Below are 18,696 nucleotides of genomic sequence, written 5' to 3' on the forward strand. Positions count from 1 at the left end.
TTAAATGTCCACATTACTCCTCGAGAATTCATACCAGAACCAGCATTGGATACAAACAGGATGAATAACATCTGGAGTATGTATAAACACGGTAGGAGACATTATCTAAGTCTAGGAATTACACATCAGGAAGTTCACTGTCAATATCTGATACCTCTGTGGTAGATATTTGGGGAGAAGTCACTTCCTTTCTTTTGACATGCTACCTTTGACTCATTCATGCTACCCGGAGTACATCTTGATGTGAGAGTACATCATTCAGAGTACACTGTCAGTCATGATCCAGCTACCTGGCAGTAGTGTTACAATAACACCAGTTCCTGTTCCCAGCCCCCCGATAAACCACAACACCTGTGTTGGGTATCTGCTAGGGTGGTTTGGAGGTTTGTTCCATTAAAGCATAACTAACTACCTGTACCTCTTCAGGGCTTACTGTTTCTTGGATTTCTATCCAATTCCTTAGTGTGGCACCTGAAGGCATCCATGACCTCAAGTTTGGTCTTATGTTGTCTGGTTCTAGACCGTACAGTGTTAAGTTACCATGCTGTACTATGGCCTCCTCAGGAACTTAAAGGAACTGTTTTATTAGGTAGCTGCATCATGCCTGTCACAAGTCACAGTGTCAGTTAAACGTGGTGTGCTGACCAGCCATTTACTTCCCACCTGCTCTTCATGGGGTTCATTAACCTTCCTCTGCTCGTTAGTAGCTTTACACCCTTCATTGGTGAATCGTTTAGACACAGCCAATGGATAGCTTTGGTAGCCATACCCATCTCAAGATTTGGAACCGAATTCAATCTTGGTTTGCCTTCTGGGTGAGCTATGAACGATGGGGTTAATGTCACACACTCCTCTACTGAGAAGAGTGGAATCAAGTGGGTTGGGAATTGTGCCGTGGTTAGACTGGCTACAGTGGCACTGAACTCCCTTAACAGGTCTTGTGTCAACATTCTGGCCTGTTGCACACAAGCATAAACCCACTGTATAACACCAACAATCATGTCCACTGGTTGGGGAATAAGGTTTAACCCTGTTGCATAGGAAGTTGCCTGTAGGATTTTCCCTAAGCTTTCCAACTTTTGCTGCTGTCGATACAGTCTGTCACTACCCTCTGGCATCTCTGACACCTGCCTTCTTGGGGCAGTCAGGGTGAGAGTGCCAGTAGCACACAAACCTACCAGAAAAAGCAAACGTGCAACAGTGGCGGCAGCGATCAGTCCTCCCAAAAGTCTTTTCGGGTGGCTGATCCCAGTCATCTCCTTCTGAGTGACTGTCGCCTTTCTAAGCTGGCGCAGCGTGTACATGGTGTCTTTCTCAGTATGCCATGTGGCATCTTGGGCACCAACATCCTGGAAATCTGAGGAGATCTGACGCAGCTGCTGATGCTGCTCCTCCTTTTCCAGGGCATCTGCTTTTTCGATTTGTTCATGCCTGTGCTCTAGGAACCCTGCAGGGGGCGGTGCAGCGGTGGACCATGCCTGACCCTCGGCTGAGTGGTCATCTGGAGCACCTGAGTGATCTGGGATTGTTATCCCATTCTCACTGTTCAGGTCCACCCTGCACACTTCCTGATTGAGGAATCCCTCTATCGGCATGTTTACAATCGTTCGCTGGGCGTGGGTGTAGGACACCTGCTCGCTCCCCCCTTCCCTCGCTAGGGGTTCAGGGAGCTGCCCCAGCACTGGGATAGCTAGTTCACTGTCTTCGAACTCGCTATCACCCACCAGGCCCATGTCAGTGCAGGCGGGGATTCTGACACCCCTCTTTGCGATGTCCTGCACTGGCAGGCGGGTGACTTGACCATCCAGCTCCAGTCTGGCTGAACCACTGTTGGTCAGACTCAGACTGACAGACTGAGCTGGTGGCTGTAAGAAAACCGGCTCGGCTTTCATTCCCTGTCCCTTCTGGGGGACTGGGTGTGTTGGCAACCCTGCCGTTGAGGCAGGAACAATCAGGTCAGTCTCACTCACTACCTGGTAGTTGTGAGAAATAATGTTACCTGACTGCAGGTTCCCTGGGTCACAGCAGAGGGAATCGGCATCTGGGATCAGGTGTGTCCACAGCGCAGTAGTCTCAGCGTCCAGCTGGACCTCCTGTCTAACCTGTGAATGTTGCACCAGGGGCACCTGGCGGTGGCCCTGTGACAGCTGCTCAAGCAGATCCTCACTAATAGAGGACCTCTCAGGGCTAAGGGCGAGGGCTACATCACCAACCTGCTCTCCTGCCATCTGGATCCCTTCCACCACTGCAGGGTGGTGGTCCTGACCCCTCTTGGGTGCCAGGGTGCACAGGGAAAGCTCCTTTTCATCGCCAGGTGGGGAGATCTGCTCCTCTTTAGGGATGTAAAAGGTGTGTGCTTTACCTGGTGGATCAGGCGGCTGCTCGGAGCACCGCTCCTGTGGCATGGAGGCTGTTGGGACCTTGGCCAGGGCACGACTTCCCTGTATATCCGGGGAACAAGAAAATATTTTTATTTCTTGTCCAGAGGGAACAGAAGGAATCTCCGCATAGGCTTCTGTGTTCGGTGGGCACTGTGTAAGCACAGTCTGCCTCTTGGCCCCCCTTTCCTTCTGTACAGAAGGCTTAGGAGCCTTGACCTGTTTCCACACTTTGCCTTTCTGGTGATCCACTAAAGGTTCCACTCTGAGTCGCATACCCTTTTCTTTTTCTACCCGTTTGAGCTTGCCGTGTGACATCAAACACCTTTCAACCTCAGTGTCAATCAGTGTCTCACTGGGTAAGACATCTCCCATGGCAGCCTTGAGGTAAAAGCTTCGTGCTTTTCCTCTGTGTTTTACTGCCTGCTCTGTGACTTCAGGGGTGGAGTCAGCACTCGCTTGGGAGTGGCTGACCTCATCCAGGCAGGAACCCTTCCGCTCAATCAGATAGACTGAGGGAGGGAGAGGGGGCGGGTCTCCGCCTCCTCCAGTGGAGAGTATCAGCTCATTCACGCTTCCGGCAGCCTTGGGGAGCGGTTGTCCCTGTCCTAATAAAGCTTGTTCAAGCCTGGCCAGGCGGGTGGCTACTGAATCCTTTTGTTCAGCCTTTTCTAGCCCTTTCCCTTCCCCGGTGTTCTCATGGCACTTAGGACGCTGGGTGCGGTCCTGTGTGAGTGCTTTGGAACGGGGCTTAGCCAGCTCAGGAGCCTGTGCTCCTTCGAGCAGGGGGGAATTAACCCTGCTGGCTCTGACGGCGAACACAGTCGCTTTAGCAGCTTTTTGCTCAGAGCGACTTTGGACATCATACTCCCAGGCTTTCTGCGCGAATCTCTTAATATCAGTCATTTTCATGGTCTGTGCATCTGTATGCATTAAGATCATCTTTCTGACTGACGGGTGGAGATTCGCAATGAATAAACCCTTGAAATGTGTGTTCTCTTCGCAACCCTCATAATTTCGCCCTGCAAAATAAGTTCGTCTAAGTCTCTCGTAATATTCGCGAGGGGACTCTGCTCTCTCGTGCTTAATGTTAAGGGCGGCGGCTATCGCGGCAGTCGGGTCAATAAACGCACTGTATTCTTCGATAAGTGCATGACATAGCTGCTCAAAATCATTACAGACTTCTTTCATCTGCCTAGCCATCCACTCATGTACAGCTCTGCTGGTAGTTTTCCTGACCAGAAACACTTTCTCCTGTTCTGTGGCGTTTGGCAGGTACTGCAGGGTATACCTGAGGTCCTGAATATAACTCTCGATATTATTCTCTGACACTGCGGGGTCAAATCTCTCTATGTCCTTCGCTAGCTCTCTCAGAGAATGGAGATTTATCCTCCTAGCTTCTCCGCTGACGGAGATATGGAAGAGATCGTGGTCAGACTTGTCGCTGCTAGAGAGAGTGCTTAATAGCGACTCGAATTCAGACCTTTTAGCAACCATCGTTAAACTTAAAGAGTATTACTTTTAAGTACGAAATCACAGTTTTACCACAGAAAACCACAAGATCAGGTATGCAATCAACCTGGTAGATTGCAAAAGATCACAAAACACTCAAGCACTGCTTAAAGAGCAAGGGGAACTTTTTTTTTCTTTCGGCTTTCAGCACACACTGTATTATCGTGTATGAAACCCGCGGCGTTTTATATGAATTATTCCGCTTGGTTGATTCATTTCAGTCTTGCCACGCCCACCCAGGGACGCCATAAATGTAGTGTTTCATAGCCGTTCAGGGACGCCAAATATGTAATCATAGTGGCTCTCTGAAGGCACCAGTTCTGTAGGGTTTGGGCATTTACTGAGACAATTATTAATTGTAGCAGTAAATCACAAAGTTGATTCTTTTGATGGCTTTAGAATCCAACCACGCGACATAACTCAAACAACGCGCACACACAGGTACTAATACACGAGGATAAATTTATTAATACATAGAATATGCATATAAACCTAACAGATCTTATCGAGAGGGTTATCAGAATACAAAAGGTATATATTCAATCAGTTACGAAGTGTTACACATCAAGAGGACATACGTTCAGTATATCATTCATTAAGACCGTTTCGTAAAGTGAACTTGGTTACAACTTCTACATTAGATACTCAAAACAAGTACATAACCCTTAGGAATTAAATTGATATCAACTGGTTGGGATAACAATTGAATTCTCGAGCTGTAATGCATTGAAGTTGAATACTCATCCAATTTCTGGGGATTCAGATCTCCTGCAGGCACAAACAATCAGCTGCAGGCTTGTTGCTGTCCAATCCGCGCTCTCTGGCTCCGTGCCAGGCTGTGCTGTGCGGCTTGCGACGGTGCGCTGCTGATGCTCACTGACCGGCTAGTTAGTGTTGGCTTTAACTAGCAAAGTTTGTGCACAGGAGAAAAGATGACTGTGGGTCCCAGCAAGTCAGGAAGAGGACTGGTTCGTTCCTGATGAAGAGCTAGTTCTGAATAGTGATTCAGCTGTCCACAGTTCTGACCTGTCCACGAGGCCTGCTGCTGGTTACTCTCTGGCAACCTCCACTCTAGACTCTTAGAACAAAGGAAAGTTCTGGCACTCGGACACACTGGCCGTTCCGTGGTTGTCCGGGCTGAGTCTCGGGATGGTCAGGAGGCGCGCTGCGAGAATGTCCTGCCCTTGGGAGCCTTCTGCTCCTGGGCCGTCCTGCCCTGGAATTCTCCTTTGAATTCCCTTTAGAACAGTCCACAGAATCCTCTCCAGAATCTTACTGAATCTCCCGAATCTGAATCTTGTTGAATCTGAATCTTGTTGAATCTCAATCTCCAGGCCTGTGTTGCCTGTTTTTACCTGGAGGAACTTCAGCTTGTTGATTGGCTGAAAGTTCCATGGGCATCAGAGTCCCACGTGGGTTACTCAGCCCTACCAGTCCCTGATTGGTTGATCAAGGTGAGATATGAGTCACTTAGTCCTGACACTTAGTAATGCAGTCCAGATGTCCATCCGGCACTCCCTAGACTGATAGGCGCCAGTGGATGACCATTGATCATGATAGCCAGGCTTAGCTAAGTGCACCCCCCTTTGGGAGCTGTCCTAGGAAACCTTAAATCACCCTAATGGTCTCTCTGTGGCTGCACCACAGAGATGAACAGAGAAATGGGGCCTCATTTGGGAAGCTCAGAAACACTTAATTCTGCCTTATTATTAAGCCTCGCCGCTACACCTTGGACAAGCTGTAAGTGTAAACTCAAAGTATTGCCCTGGTCAACATTCTTTCTTTCATTGACCGTCTTTGTAAAAATAACACCACAGCATTTCACAATCACGCATTTGTTTCCAATCATGCAAAGTACAGTAATTTTTGAGAATCGATTCACCATGCCTTTCACATGCTCATAAAAGAGATTGATTTAGGAACATTAACATATTACCGTATAAAAACTGTACTGTATACTGTACAGTATGTATATGTATATTTAATGTCTTAACTGTGCCCGTTTAAGTATTGAATATTCATATCTAATTTTACCACTGAAGGGAAATCTTAGTAGCTGAGCATAAAAAGAATAGGAGCATACTGCAACGCGTGTGAAGGCCATAAACGATATTAATTTTGGAACATAAACATACAGTATATGGCTGGTCTCGGTACTTTAAAGAAAACATACACGAAACATGGTTTCATTATGACCAGAATCGGTCTTGAGATATTTTTAACTTGATTTACAGTATTTGAGAGGTATGTCTTAACACCGATACTACAGTACGTAAATACTGCTCACGTATATGTTTCTAGGTTTATATTATGCATTTCATACGGTCAAATTACTTTTGAGAAACTAATAAGAAGCGCGAAACGATATGCCCAGGGCGTTTTAGTTTCGTTTTGTGCTGGGACTCTGCTTTAACAATGTCGCCGTGGATTGATTAGAGATATCAAGTACATACAAGTCATTTTTTAAATGTTGTAGTTCGTCTTGTAAAAATGTTACGAGTACATCATCTATCAACAATTACACAGGTTCTGTTTCCATATTGCGGATTTTGGTTACATAATATTATTTTCTAAATTTCACGATGAGAATATATGATTTGGGCAAACAGAGCCGCAAAGAAGTACATTATGGGTTGTTGTTTTTTTTTTTTTGCAGTTTTATCTAGAACAAGCGATGCTTAAACCTTTGTCTGATTCTTGTGAAACTATCCACACGACAGTTACAGTACCTAGGAGTTGACTTCAGTGATGTCACTGATGGGATGTTTCTAAAAATCCATCCTCTGTAAAACATCTTCTCTAGTTCTGCATATGTATTCGCTAATGAAGCTGTGTGTTCTGAGCCTGGATCTCTACGTTTCTGTATGAACCAGCTTAGAGGGCTAAAGACAGCTTGTGTTTAAATTGAGTGTAAGGTAATTTATGCTTCTAAAGTCATGGTCAGCATTTATTATTGTACTGTGCTGTAAACTTGTTCTGTGCCTAGTCACATTATTTTATAGCGTTTTTATAGCGTTATCAAATCTGGTGGCGCTGTGTATTAGTTTCTTGACTCCCATGTCACATGGTCTGTGATTGAATCCCATGGAACTATGACTTTATTTTTTAACAAACATTTCTTTGAAAAAATGAAACGTTTCTCTTGGTCAGAGATTAAATAAAACCTCACTCGCACCAAACAAATTTATATTTCTACATATCACAACATGATCGGATTGAAGTCTTTTTAATAACAATGACTAGTCACCTATGCGTTACAAAATAAACATTTATATTGATTTGAATCGCGTTTTGATTTAAATCGTAAACGCGTGTTTAAATATATGTGTTTAAAGGCGATATACTGTATAAAAGCGCTGATTCTTATGGAGTGTGTTCCGCCGGGGATTCAAAAAATTTATTTTTTTAATCGCGTATCTAAGGAAAATTGCAGTATAACTTTGTTAATGCACAAACAGTGGTATGTTACATTATAATTTGGGTGTCTCCTCTTGCCAGAAAGCTCTAAATTGCATTTTGAGTGCGGTTTTTGACTTTTTCTAAATTGCAACCCATAATTAAAGCTGATAAAGCTTAGACTAACTGTATTCTAAACTGTATTACAACGTAAATTGCAAAAATGCACTTGGAATCTGTCCAAGCCCTCCTACGAAAATTATTTAAACTGCGACACTGATCATTCATCTCTAAATAAACTTTATTTTATATAGCGTTTTAGGCGAATAGGTAATTAGATTGCTCATAAACCTAATCGCTTTTTCTACATAAACACAGCGTGATTGCTCTCTGAAAATGCTTTTCCTTTATATTTAGGCTCAGATTTCAACTTTAGATCGCATTATTATAAACTTTCTTGGAAAACTGTATTTTATGTAAACCATGTTTGCTATTAATTCATTTAGGGCTAAAATACGTTCATTGTCTTCCAATCGAGTCGAGTTGACATTAGAAGCTTGCCACTCCCGGACTGTTACACCAACACATTAGCATGTTAAAGCGATTTCATTGAGGAGCCCAGCTACCAGTTAACACTGTACTTCCTACTTTGAAAATACCTGTGAAACCGGTTTAATTCGTCACAGCCAGCACTCCTGCAGAGAGGGGGTTGTAGTCGTAAAGTAGAAGCAGGCGAGATTTCCAGCGAAAGACACCTCCCCCCCCCCCACTCAAAAACCCAGTAAGCAGTAATGCTTTATGTTGAAAATTGAGGTGGATTTTGTTTATGATAAAGAGGAGAAACTGGGATGGGAGGAGGGTTTGGTTTTGCATAAGGGGCGGGACTATGATAATTGGAGGAATTTGCGAGAGTATAATGGTTTGATATATTTGATTTTGTATTGTGGTTGTTATCTATGTTTTTGGTTGGTATTATGTTTATATGGTTGTTTTTGTTGGTTGGTTGTTATTATGGTTATTAATAATACGATCTATAGTTGAAATCTGAGCCTAAATAAAAAGAGAAAGCAAGTGATTAGGTTTATGAGCAATCTAACTACTTATTCGTTTAAAAAGCTATATAAAATAAAGTTTATTATTAATTTGCTGGACAGAGCGGTGAACATTATTATGCAAGACAAAGATAACGATCCTGATCAGTTTAGAAATCTGTGTCAGGTTTTTACTTCTTAAACTTTTAAAATACACGTTTCGAATAGAAAGAAATCCTCTTCCTGGTACAGTCGCATGAAGAGAGAGGCAAAACAGCCCTACACAGCCCTGTCGCAGTACACGAATATAATCATATCGTTATTAAATTCTTTAGATACGCGATTCCATATTATATTAGCAGAAAAGCTTAAACTACCACTTTTTCACATGCTATTTCAAATGTTAGTTAAATTTAATTTATTTATATATTATATATTTATATCTCTGACAAAGGGAAACGTCTCATTTTTCCAAAGAAATGTTTGTTCACAACGGCGACTGTCAGAAGATAGGACACAGTGGCTCAGGCACCCGCTGAATGGAAAAGGGGCACTTTAATGTTCTGTATGGCTAATACTAAAGCCAATACTAATATTCAATACTTTAATATCCTTTTCTGTATGTTTAACAATAGTGGGTACTGGCCTAATTCGTCCCTGCTCCCGTTGTTAGGTGTTAATGTGTTGTTAAGTGTGAATTTGTAGCTGTTTCCCTGGGGTCTGGCTTTTTTTCTGGAAAACCATAACTGGTCTTGTCCAGATTGACTGTCGGCGCCCAGGTCTGATCTTTGTCTTCTAAGATCTCTGTGTACAGTGGAACCTCCTGTCCAGCCAGCACATGTCCACAGACATTCACAACAGCGACATATCATAAAACGTTTGCACATATAGTGTGCAAAAATGCACTTTATTTACTAAAAATAAGACAGAGATACTGTATCAATTTATGTTGCATTAGCCTGATTATGATTAAAAAAACACATATAATTAAACACGCGTTTGCGATTTAAATCAAAACACGATTTAAATCAATATAAATGTTTATATTGTATCGCATACTGTCCAGCCTCCATTTCTCTATACAAATTTACTCTATTACACACACACACACAATAGAAGCAGGAAGCAGAAGCAGGGACCGTTTCCCGCAGAAGGGAAGAAGGTGACTATTCATTGTTATCAAAAATGACTTAGAATTGATCATGTTGCGATATTTTGAAATATAAAAGTCAATTGATTGTCCATAATATCGCTATTCTATTTTTTCGAAGAAATGTTTGTTAAAAGAAAAGTCCAGCACCAGCTGGAATTGAACACACAATCTGAAAATTGCTAATCAGGCACGTAGACCAGTAGGCTACAACACAACTCGCATGATAGGGAGGCGAAACAGCCCTACATAGCCCTGTCGCAGTACACGAATATAATCATATCGTTATTAAATTCTTTAGATACGCGATTCCATATTATATTAGCAGAAAAGCTTAAAACTACCACTTTTTCACACGCTATTTCACATGCTAGTTAAATACTTCGATGCTTGAAATGTTTAGGGAGAAATGGAATACCGGTGTGTATTTTTCTTTTAAAGTACCGATTCCTGGAATCTGACTGGCTGACACCCTTCTGAAGTGGTTCCATAAAATCTGGTATACGGAAAAGAAAGCGTTGATAAAAAAAGCCTGGATTCTCATGTATCTCATACAAGTATCTTTTAATACAGTCTTTGCTGTGCTCTTGAGGATCCTTGTGATATTTTGAGCTCTAGTTGAATGATAAGTGTCACATTTTAAATCATTTTCGTAGTTAGAAATTATGAAATGCCCTGTTAAAAGCAAGGGAGTTTTTATGCCCGTTGAAGTAAAACAAAATGCCTGACAAAATATGGCTTGGACAGATTTCAAGTGCTTGTACAAATGTGCTAAAGAAATTATACTTTGAGTATACAGCTTGTCCAAAGTCATTCATTATCAATACTATTAGTAATATCTTCAGTAAAGGCTTTGATGCATAAATATTTCTGATAAAGGTAGGTTGTGTACTTTTGTCCAGCTGAGCAATCTTGCTTTCATAAAATATATACGCGATTCAAAATTATATTCCCTTTTAATCAAATTCTAAAAGTATGCCTGTTGACTCCAGTATCTCTTTAGTTAAAGACTTCGATGCTTAAAATGTTTAGGGAGAAATGAAATACTGGTGTGTATTTTTTCTTTAAAGTACCAAGACCAGCCATATACTGTATGTTTATGTTCCAAAATTAATATCGTTTATGGCCTTCACACGCGTTACAGTATGCTCCTATTCTTTTTATGCTCAGCTACTAAGATTTCCTTTCAGTGGTAAAATTCAATATCTACAACGGGCACAGCAAAGACGTTTACTGTAAGTCTTTCTACGACAGACCAACGGACCACGAGTGCCCCTGTCGGTCAACCAATCACGTACTGCGGTGCCTCGCGTCATCTTGCGTCACAATGCGCGACGCCACCTGCAGTACGTGTCTATAACACGCACTTTGAATGGCTGCGTCTGTATGTGATCAGCTGATATTAAATAGGACTAATACGAATCAATACAATTGATGTCTGGCAAAGGCAAATAACCTTTGTACATGATCTGGAATGTGACTGGTTAAATTTCAGCACAGTTGCTACCCCCTTTATAAAGGGTGTGCACACGTATACAACCAAGACATTGAAGGTTTTTTTTTTATTATTGTTCCAAAAAATGTTCCATTTGTTTTCTTTCTTAAATGTTGTTGATTAAAGGATCTTATTAAATGTGAAAAAATCTGATTGTGAAAAGGTCAAATTCTTTGTGAAAAAATCAGTAATGTGAGGAAAGATGAATTGTGGGAGTCCCTTGACTCCTCGTGTCGTACTGTATTTCTCTCTCATTCTACTGGGAGTGGCGCCGTCACTTCTGGATAAAGTCCGTCAGTGGTCATTCCAGACGGGTCAGGTACGACTGCGCTTCGGAACAAGAAGAGACGTGACTTGCAAGAATCCCGACAGTATCGCTTTTCTTGTGGGGCCTGGATAGCTCAGTTGGTAGAGCATCAGACTTTTAATCTGAGGGTCCAGGGTTCAAGTCCCTGTTTGAGCGGTTGTGCTTTTCTTCAATCTATTGTGAATGTCATTCTAAATCATCTTTTATCTTTCCCTCTGCTAGCTGTACTGTGGTTATTTTAAATGTTCATCACTTGTATTTTCTTTAGTGTTTCCTTTCACAAACCGAAAATGTTCAAGGTGATCTTCTCACCACACTCCACGTAGATAAATTAAAAGAAATCACAGTAGAGTAAAGGACACGCAGTGAGGAGCTCCCGCAGTGAGTACTCTTGAATACGACAAGAGGAAAGGCACACTGCACATCTGCGGAACATCGCAAAGTATTTTTTTTTTATTAAAGGTTCAAGGAAACCTGAATATGTTTGCTAGAAGTATTTCAGAATCACAGTCAAATCGAGTACGATTGCTGCACAGATCTGCCGTGTTGAAATTAGAATACTGTTTGTGCGCTGTTCAAAGCTTTTCTAAAACTACAGAGATACGTTTCGGAATGCGTCTTCCTGTAAAAATAAAATCTCTACACGGGCGCTATAAGCAGAGTCTGAAGCTTGCTTAACAGAAGAACTATATTCAGAGGGCCAAAGAAGTGAATATTTCACCAAGTGAGAGAAAGCATCTCGAAAAAAGGAGGTGCAGTCTCTTCCATGGAGCATAACACCACAAAGTCAGACTACAAGTGCTGAAAAGCTGCTATCAAGCGTAACCCTGGTCGAGCGCTCTAAGGAGCTGGATTAAAGCTCCATCTCTTCGAGGGCGTGAGCTGGAATCCCACTGCTGCCCAGTATCTCCTTGTTAAGAATCATGGTTTTGTTGTTGTAGATTCTGCGCGATTAAATCAGTTTCAATAGAATTCATTTGAACAGTCATATTTGTTTTATTCCTCCTACCATGGCAATTTGTGCTCAAAGATGGAACTTTTTTGTATTTTAAAAAACATGCTAGCCTTGATGGGAAAGTAAGTGGAACTGCAGGCGTGGTGGCCAAGTGGTAAGACATCGGTATCAATTAGGTCAATAATCTGTTAAATATTTTATGCCATTTTTTCCATAGATGTTCACATTGGAACAGTGAGAAAGGTGTGCCTGGATGCACTTGAACCATCACCTTACTATAATTTTAGTCCCAACCTGGCCGCACTAAGCAATTGTACCACAGAGACTCCAAAGAGTCTGTTTTCTCCATTTGCAGTTTTGCGTAAAAAATAATCTGCACTTTTAAGCAAGTATTGTATTTCAAATTTTGCAAATTTCTTGAAAAACGTTGTTTCAGAGAAAAACTGAGTAGACAGGAATAGCCCAGTCAGTAGAATATCGAACTTTTTATCTCTAGGTCACTAGTCAGGCGACTGGTTTTCTTGCAACTACTGTGAACCTGCAAAATAGATGGTCTTTTGTCCCTCAGTTTTCAAGTTGTTCTATGAATGTTTAAAATGTTCAATATTTTTTATGCTCTTAAGCACTTTCCGTCACAAAGTTTATGGTGTTCTTGGTGCTGTGCTGCACATCGATAATGCAGACGAGAGCACAGGTAACAATACAGGACAAGCAGTGAGGAGCTACTGTAGCTTTCAACTCAGTGCAGAGTCCAGAGGGAGGCCTAGGTCGCTAAACGATCAACAGATATCTAATAATGACGTTCACAAAGGTGACAATACATTTTTTTCAACATATCCTTACATTTACCTGTACAGCACAACATATTTTCTATACCCTCAAACCCCCAATGTAACGACTTTCTCCTGAGAAACACAAGTATAGAGTGAAATCACAATAACTTATACAACAAATCTATTCAAACGCCCAGATATGACAGAACACACCCCTTTAAATATGTATTTCCTTCATTTCAGTTTTCTTCCCTCCCCAGGATACCTGAAAATTCACTATCACATATTAAAGGCTGTACATGTAATACATCTACTAATAAAGATGGACATTAAAGTTAATTATTAAAAAATTACACTTTTCATTAAGACATGTATTGATAAAATTATTGTGAATAGTTGTGGTGTCTGGAAAGCAATTTTTGTTAAATATAACAATTTTCAAGCGAGTGGTGCATAAGCTTGTTATTTAGTGACTAAATTATTTCCACTGCATTCACAACAGTTCGAAATGTGTTCACTTGTTCTGCATAGCCTGCTACTGAGTTGTTTTCGGAACTGAAATCTATAAGAACATTATTTAAGATGCACCATGGCCCAGAATCGTTCATTGGGACTAGGATTAATATCAATTGAAAGTACTCCCAAATAAAAGATTAAACCTGAATATTAAAAGAGCAGGAAAGTATTAAAACAACACCATAACGTCTTGACTTCCAATCTTCTTCCTGGTTCAGGCCATGTACAGTAAAATGACAATCAGTGGAGTTATGCCGAGGTTGAAAGTTTAAGCCTCACCTGGAGCACCCTGGTTTTCTGTCTTGACAAAAAAAGCGTTTTGTTCCACAACGGTGTGAAATGATCACGTCTTTACTCTACTTCTCTCTTGTAGCAAAGCAGCTCTTGCTAGGTGAGCATTTGCTCCGGTAAATTAGGTCACTTTTCATGTTAACTCACTTCTTCTAAACACAACATTTCCTGGTGCACGTTTTCTCTATGAAAAAATACATTGTCCCTTACATGATTGCTCGTTTTTTTTCATCAAAGAGTACAGAAAGAATAAAGAAAGGAAAAGTGTCGTAAATGAACTCTGCCGCCCGTGGGAGATGTCAAGCGCATTGGACATGAAAAGTGCCCGATAAAAGCCATTTCTGTACCTTTCTCTTAGTGTCGGGGCTCCTATTGAATGTAAAGGAGGCAACGTGCTCAGCCAGCCGACTCAGCGCTTACTGAACGCAGGTGTCTCAGAGCGGTGTGTCCAAGTGGAAGTAAAAGAGGCGAATGCTGCCGGCGTCGTGGCTTAGTTGGTTAAAGCGCCTGTCTAGTAAACAGGAGATCCTGGGTTCAAATCCCAGCGGTGCCTGTCATCCTGTCTTCGCGCACCGTTTATTGTTACAGACAATATTCTTCAGCATTATGTTTAAATGAAATGTTCATTTCGTTTTTGGCACGACTTGTTTTTCAAGAAATCCACACATTGCGAAAGATAAATTGCTCATCTTTCTTATCAGTGCAAAAGAATTACTGCCAGCAGGCAAGAAAATGACAACGATTTTTTTTTTTACTTTAGCCAAAAATCTGTGAATGTAGAAAAAATACGACGTGTGTCAGTTTCTATGGCACACTCAGTCAGGGTGTCCTTCAGTTAAACACAACGTTAGTAGATCAAACGCACCCAGAGACACACTTCGAATTAATCCGATCTAAACATTACCTTCTCTAAATGTGATTGAGTTTCTTTCCACGTCCTTAGCCATCTTGATGTTTGCAGAGATTTTCAACTTTTGACACGAGTCAAACTACAAGTAAATAGTTGAGTACCTAAGTCAATATCACCGGGAATGTGAATATAAATGTAAACATCAATATTTCTGCTGTCTCCTGAGAAACACAAGTATAGAGTCAAAACACAATAAATAATGCTAAAAAAACTGTTCAGTTAACACCCAGATGTGACAAAACACATTTAAGACTTGCATCCCCTTTAAATATGTATTTCCTTAATATCAGTTCTCTTCCCTCCCCAGGATACCTGCAAATTCACTATCGCACATTAAAGGCTGTGTGTAAGTCTTACATGTGTTCTGTCACATCTGGGTGTTAAATTAATAGATGTGTTGTGTTATTTAATATGATTTGACTTCACGCTTGTGTTTCTCGGGAGACAGCAGAAATATTGGGGATTTGCGGCTACAGAAAAGAATGTGAACTTTACAGGCAAAAGTAAGGTTACGTTAAAGAAACAAAAACTTATTGTCACCCTTTTCAACTTGATTATTTAAGACATTTGTTCGGAATAGTATATCTTCTCGTGTCTGTGGCTGTTGTCCTACAATAACGGTAGTGAAATAGCAGGAATGTGCGGAAAGAATCGGGATGGAACAGAAGACTCATCTAGTTGATAGTAAGGTTGTGTAGGACCGCACACACTACGATGTCAGTGTTGAGTAGCGTGGTTTAAAAGCTTCTTCACGAACCGGGAAGGAGTAGAAACCTAAAGTCTTCTTATCCGTAATCAGACACGTTATCCATTGTGCCACTGGCGTTTGCATCGCATTCCCATACAGCACCACATTGAGTTCAGAGCAGCTAGTAATACTGTACATCGCCACGGTCAACATTTTCTCAATTAGATTCATGTGTTTTGTACGTGTGTCTAATTACTCCGTCTTTCATTATGTCTGGTTTAAAATAATGTATCTTTAAAACAGACAAAGGGTTTATGAGTCTCCCTGAAATTCACACACGAAGAATAAAAGATATCGCGTTTAAAAAGAATACAAAGATGCCGGCGATAGAAAACGGAGAGTCTTAAGTGCGCGCTATCACTGAACTAAACTCCCGATCGGTAACTTGTCGGCGGGTTTTTAATTGTGTTAGGAAGCGCAAACAGTCAACAGTGTACATTTTAAAGGTCTAAGCAAAACAATCAGACTTGAGGATTAATCAGAACAGGAGCCTCTACTTCTTTGTATACTGAGGTTTCGGGTGAACATCAAAGTGAAAGACAAATTCGAAATTTTCACTTTTTGATTAAGGAACAAGAAAACACCATCATTTGAACTGGATTCAAACCAGGGACATAAGAAACGCCTGCTGTTGTTGTCTACAGTCTTAAGAGCTAGCAACTGAGCTATCGAGAGGTCGGAAAGTAAATGTTTTGTCACACGCGTAGCCCAATGCAGTGTAGTGTTCCTCTTTATTTAAATCCCAGTTCGATATCAAAATACTCACTCCCATAGTCTCGTTTAGTAGAAGAAATGGACCAGGCTTCTACTCTATAAACGTCCATAGTTCTTATAAAACATTTGAAGGGACATCGGTGCAGGCAGAAATCGACTCTTTTTCTAGTGGGAACAGGATCACATAAAAACTTTCTTTTGAATTGAGAAGAGGATCATGGTGACACTCAAAACATACTTGCCTTTGCTTCTTTCGAGGACGAATGGATTATTGAACTGCAAACATCGGAACATCGGATCAAATCTCTCCACTACTGCAGTTGCTTCTTTGAGAGTTTCTTCAAATATTTCAACTGAAGGTCAAATTCAATCTTACGGATTTTGGTTTTCTTTTGATCGAAATTGTATTAAAATCCGAGCCTCTTTCACAGTTGTATAATACTTTCCCCTGCATCCTCAGATAAAAATTCTAAATACCACAAAGTTACAATATATGGAATAGCATTTATTTTTAAATGTATTTTAAAATTTGCATTTATTTAGAGCTACATTTAGTGCTAGGTAAAGATAACATTGCTAATATTGATGGAGTACAAATGGAAGATGGATTTATGAGCTAAAAGTGCTAAAACGCCTCTTGTAACAACTAAGGACTCGTAGCAAGATTTATTTTCAAATCCAATCTTTGCTATTGCATTGCGTATTATGTAAACACGATCAGTTCCGGTTTCTGGTGCGTGCATTTTTTTCAAACTGAAATTCACAAGAACATTTTTCAAGATGCGCCATGTCCCAAAACCGTTTATCAGGACTACTATTAATATCAGGTGAAAGCAGTACAAAACATAAATTTAGCCGAAATATTAAGAGACTATTGTCTGTCAGCTACTAAGCCATGTTCAGCCAACGCTAGAAATATTGCTGCTCTCCTAAAGTAGCAAAAGACCGCCAACCCAACTTAGAAACAGAACACAAAGGCTCAAACCGACGGGAGTGGGATTCGAGCCCACGCGTGCAGAGCCCAATAGATTAGCATTGCAAATTCGTGCCAAAACTATTGAGATACATCAGAATCGTACCTGTATTTCTTTGGATTTTAGGAAATTTATTTCAGCGTGTTTATTTTTTCTGCCTGTGATCTCGGAAAGAAAGACCCACTACCTGTTCACCGAAATATTCCGGGAGTTTGCTGTGGTTTAAGAGGAGTGTATGAAGGTAATAAAGGAGGGAGGACACGTGAATTGTATAGCTGCTGAACCCGGACACACACCGTCTCCAGCTACTGTTGGAGATTTACAGTTCAGAAAACTGCTGTCTCGAGCAGAAACTGATCTTCCTGCTTTAGTCAAGGTTATTGGAATCGGAGGTTACCGTGGGGTATAGCGCTTATATCTCTCTTCTCTGGCTAAACGGACAAGTTTAAGTTTACAACTGTAAAGTATAGAAATAGACAAAAAAAAAGCTAAAATACTTCAGTAAGGCCGAGCAGATAGGAAAGTTTAATAAAATGTTCTGTAAATCAATTTCCCTCGATTTCCGAACTCTCTGTTCGAGCTCTGATATAATCTCTCTGCTCCTGCCGCTGTCACTGGGAGAGTGACTACATTCGGTAGGGCTACAGGTTGATTTCACAATGCCACATTTAATTAAATAAAGGATAAACCACAAGGAAAACAGATATGTTTTAATAAATCTTCTTCTGGCTTTATATTTCGGTCTTTCACATTGGAATACATACTTTGCAGTAAATCTTTACTCGATTACAGGCAGCCCGAACGTAAGGGAGAATCGAAGCCTATTTGACTTTCTGCTAATCACATTGAAGTGTTCACGAAGCATTTCCCTGCCCATCATGTGCCCGCAAAACGGTTTATCCGTTTTCCTCTTCCTGTCATTGTCAGCGAGCGCAACAAGAAGGGAAAATGCAGGACAGAGAAAAGGTATTATTTGTCAGGAGTGGGATTTGAACCCACGCCTCTATTCAGAGACTAGAACACCCAAGCAATGGAAAGACAGGAGCCCTTGAGTCTGGCGCCTTAGACCGCTCGGCCATCCTGACGAACTACGTTCAGATTTCTTAAAAGCACCAGTAGTTCACTAAACTGAGAAATGCTTTGCTGGATAAACGTAAAATTGCCTGTTGTAGCCTAAACGGACCGGGAAATTAAATATTCGGATCGATTCAGAGTGTGCTTTACAGCCTTCTTGTAATATTTTGATCTGCTAGGGCGCAGTCGTTTTTACAATCTGGATTATTTCAAAAAGACCGACATCAGTGTAATACAGCTTTCACGTTTGGGAACAGACCTTGTATTGTACATTTCTTATAGGTTTATTTTCCTGATTGCAACATACTGTGAAGCATAGAAGCCAGCTGCATAAATCTCTATTACACGTCATTTATGAAGGCGTTTCAAATAGCAGCCACTGCAGGATTAACGCTTTTGGAGCATGTATTATATTGTAAATAATCTTATTTAAATAAGCTTAAATTCGCATACTGTTTTTCAGACAGCGCAA

At 41.1% G+C, this 18,696-nt stretch overlaps 2 non-coding genes across 2 annotated transcripts; one reads left to right on the plus strand and one right to left on the minus strand.

The window, feature by feature from the left end:
- The first annotated feature begins 14,283 nt into the window (after positions 1 to 14,283).
- trnat-agu (transfer RNA threonine (anticodon AGU)) lies at positions 14,284 to 14,357 on the plus strand. The gene has a single exon. It is a non-coding gene; the product is annotated as a tRNA-Thr (tRNA).
- A 3,767-nt stretch (positions 14,358 to 18,124) lies between these two features.
- On the minus strand, positions 18,125 to 18,235 carry trnal-caa (transfer RNA leucine (anticodon CAA)). Its single transcript has 2 exons — positions 18,198 to 18,235; positions 18,125 to 18,170 (listed from the first exon to the last, which is right to left on the minus strand). It is a non-coding gene; the product is annotated as a tRNA-Leu (tRNA).
- Between the last annotated feature and the right edge of the window lie 461 nt (positions 18,236 to 18,696).

This window comes from Atractosteus spatula, unplaced genomic scaffold, assembly GCF_055471065.1.
Source record: "Atractosteus spatula isolate fAtrSpa1 unplaced genomic scaffold, fAtrSpa1.hap1 Scaffold_72, whole genome shotgun sequence".
NCBI lineage: Eukaryota > Metazoa > Chordata > Actinopteri > Semionotiformes > Lepisosteidae > Atractosteus > Atractosteus spatula.